Below are 3,825 nucleotides of genomic sequence, written 5' to 3'. Positions count from 1 at the left end.
CATCATTTGGAGGGAGGCTGGAGGAGAAAGGACATTGTTGAGAAGAGCCACAGTGAGTGTGCTGAGTCAGTGTTGAAGAAGAGGGAACGTAAGTTACTCATACACACCCATACAAAAGTAGGGTGCTGTGATGGTGTTGACCAATGATGCTGAGTATTGGGAATCACCATCACCTTGTCCTTCTGGGTCCACAGCAGACATCACTAGCTGATCGTGGCACAGTCTGTCCCAGAGCACCAGCACAGCCTTATGATGCTTCTCACCATGGCGTGCAGGTGACCAGCCAGCATGATGGGGCTCACTTGCGAAGCCTGGTATAAGCTTAACTCACACATCACCTTGTCCATGAGGCTCTTCTTGCCTTTTTGGATGTAATGACTTATCCATGTTGGATTCTGTGCAGAAAGGAGTTAACAAAACCAGCCTGTGACTGTATTTGCAAGGTTGGCCCTTGGCTGGCATAGGGTAATAAATTTTGGGAGGGTTCCCACCATTTCCTGATATGAATGGCTCACTGTGCCTGCCAAACAACATGCCTTTTGCTGAATATCTGCTTTCCTTCTGGGATCTGGCATGGTGGCACATGGTAGGCAGTGGGTACCCAGGTGAGCAGCTCCCATGATACAGCTGAGTCCTTGAGCCTCTAAGGAGCATCCCTGCACACGGCATTTCACATGGGTCATCACGGCTCATCCCTGGATGAATTACACACATCCTGCGTGACTCCATGGGAGAGGACTACGGAAGCTTGCTACTAGTTTCCTCTGAACTCTGCCCCATGCACTCTTTCTCTCTGCCCATTTTTCTTTGTGTTGTTTTGCTGTAATAAATCATAGCTGTGGGGATGACTACACGCTTAGTCTTGTGCATTGTCCTAGTGAATCTTTGAACCTGACCTGCCTTGGGCACCCGGACACAGATCCCACGGCACCATGTGCATCCCCCTGTGGAGATATAACTCTATCGCATTTCACTTCTGTCCTCATGGCTCTCCTTATGGTGCATGGTGCATCCATAATAAATTTCTCCTGAAAAAAATGATGTGTATAGATGCCAATGGGCAGGGCATCTGAGAAAAAAAATTCATGTCTCATGAGAGCTCTGGAGGCTATATTTTAAGGACTCTCAGAGAAACAAAAGCTCACTAGTTCTTTTCTGCATATGTTATTTCTTAGGATGTGACCAGCCTTTCCTAGGCCTTTCCAAGGCCTTTCCACCCCAAGCTAAATTGTCGTTTTTATGGACACCACCTTTGTCAGTGGAGCTGATGAATACCGCTTGCTGCTCAGAGCACCTGCAAATTTCTTCTACAAATGGAGCACGTGTGCATGCAATCATGTGCCAAGCAAGGCAAACGGGGCTTACCAGAGGCAACAATTCCTTCTAGAACTTAAATCATGCCTGGAGGAGTGAGCACCAACTCTGCAAAAGTGGCTGTGTGTTAATGCCTTTCACAAGTGCAAGAGTCCAACATAGCCAAGAAACAGAAAGGATGATGCACAGTATGTGATAAAGTACCTGAGCAGATGCACAGGACGTGCTTTTGGTGGTTTTCCTAGGAAGAGAGTCATTAGTGCCCACTAGAACCTTAGAGTGGTACTCCCTTTACCCTCCCCCAATTAGAAAGAATGATGGAAAAACACAAAGGTAGCTATGGAAGACGTAAGAATACCTAATCGCCTTTCTAACCTGCCTTCTAGGAGCTCAAAGTCTAACATTCTAACTTTACATACAGTGACTCCCATTAAAATGCCTGGTATTGCACGGCAGAAAACAGAATAGCATATTTATGTAGTATGGGGATTGGGTATCTACAGGGCTGGGCTCACAGCCCAAGATCCACCACTTACAAAGTAGCCACTTACACACTCCGAGCCTCAGTTTTCCCAACTGTAAAATCCACTGAAGAGCACACAGCACATGGATTTGTTGGGGAAATGTGATAATACAAGTCTTTATGTCATTTCTGACCATAGTCAGAGCTTCATGCTTGAAAAAGGTTAGCCATGATAATTGTTGCAGGTTGGGCCTCCCTGGAAAATGTGTCTAAGATGGGGTTTCATATGGATAATGTTTATTAAATAATGTCCTTAGGACTATCACAGTGGAAGGAAGGGAGGAGAATTGGGCAGGAGATGATGACACCCAGGCAGGTCCAAGGACAGCCTTGGCTGATCCTATAGGGAGGCTCTGGAATGGAATAGCCCAGCAGAGTTGGGTGGGTATTCCATTGGGGACTGAACTGTGAGGCTGAAGTCGCCGTGCATTTAAGCACCTGCCTCAATCAGTCATTGGATGTGGGCTACCCAGGTGGGACGTGGCCTTAGGAGAGGCAGCGCACTGCAGGCGAGGCTGCCCTTGAAGGAGCTGGCAGCTGAAGATGCTCAGCTGATGGCACTCCCAGAAGCTCAGGAGAAAGCTCCTCCTTGCTGGCATAGGGAAGTTCTAAGCACAGTGAGGATGGTGGTGATGATGAAGATAATGGTGATGAGATACATGGTCCAAAACAGAGTCAAAGGTGATGCTTTACAAGCTAGCTTGATGGAGGCAGAAAGAAATCACTTTCCTCTGTACTTCAAGCTGCCTGTCACTGTCATGTTCTGTGCACTTTCTCATCACCTGCCCGCTGCAGGAGATTTGGTTTTGATCTATTTTAAGATGTGTTTTCAACTGAGCTCAGATTGGGGCTATGTGGAGGGCTCTCAGAGACCGGTTTCAGCATCTGCACAATTTCTTTAAGTGCCACCTGCCTGTGGTTGTGTAATGGGCTTGGGTAATTACAGCTGACATTGCAATCGGCTTTCAGTTTTAAACACATGGAAAAAAGCCTCTGAAGGACCTAGTTGAAGTTTATCAACTAGTTTATCTTGTCAATGGATTTTATCCTCCACCACCATCACTTATAAGTGAGCTTGGCTTTAATTAAGAGAAAAGTTATTCAGGCAATAATAGAAACATTGCTTTCCTTACCCGGAGAGCGGTCTGCTTAAAAGCTCAGGCCTGGATCACAGCAATGCCAGATCAAGACCATTGGTGCCTAGAGAAGGTTGCATAGCACCCCCCAACAACCCATGCCTACACAGAACCTCAGAATGTGACCTTATTTAGAAACAGGGGTCTTTGAAGCTGTGTTAAGAGAAGGTCATACTGGATTAGGGTGAGCCCTAAATCCAGTGATAGCGTCCTTATCAAAAGACAAGATGACACATGGAGATACAGAGAGAAGATGACCACGGGAACACAGACAGGCTGGAGAGATACAAGTAGATATGCAGATGCAAAGGAAATCCCAGGAAAGCCAAGGGTTTCCAGCAACACCAAAAGCTCAGAGAGAAACATAGAGCAGATTCTCCCTCTGAGATCTCAGGAGGAACCAACCCTGCCAGCACCTTGACTTTGAACTTCTGGCCTCCTGTCTTTGTGACAAAGTTCTGTTTTTCGTTTTGTTGGTGTTTTTTGTTGTTGTTTTGTTGTTTTGTGAGGGAGTCTTGCTCTATCGCCCAGGTTGGAGTACAGTGGGGCGATCTCGGCTCACTGCAGCCTCTGTCCCCTGGATTCAAGCAATTCTCCTGCCTCAGCTCCCAAGTAGCTGGGACTACAGGCGCACATCACCACGCCCAACTAATTTTTGTATTTTTAGTAGAGACGGAGTTTCACCATGTTGGCCAGGATGGTCTTCATCTCCTGACTTCATGATCCACCGGCCTCGGTATCCCAAAGTGCCGGGATTACAGGCATGAACCATGCACCAGGCCAAGTTTTGTTGTTTTAAATCACCCAGTTTATGGTACTTTGTCACAGTAAAGTAAAAAATGGCAACCAAAT

Source organism: Piliocolobus tephrosceles, chromosome 10 (genome assembly GCF_002776525.5).
Source record: "Piliocolobus tephrosceles isolate RC106 chromosome 10, ASM277652v3, whole genome shotgun sequence".
Lineage (NCBI taxonomy): Eukaryota > Metazoa > Chordata > Mammalia > Primates > Cercopithecidae > Piliocolobus > Piliocolobus tephrosceles.
The sequence above is the reverse complement of the archived record's forward strand: the minus strand, read 5'-3'. Positions refer to the sequence as shown.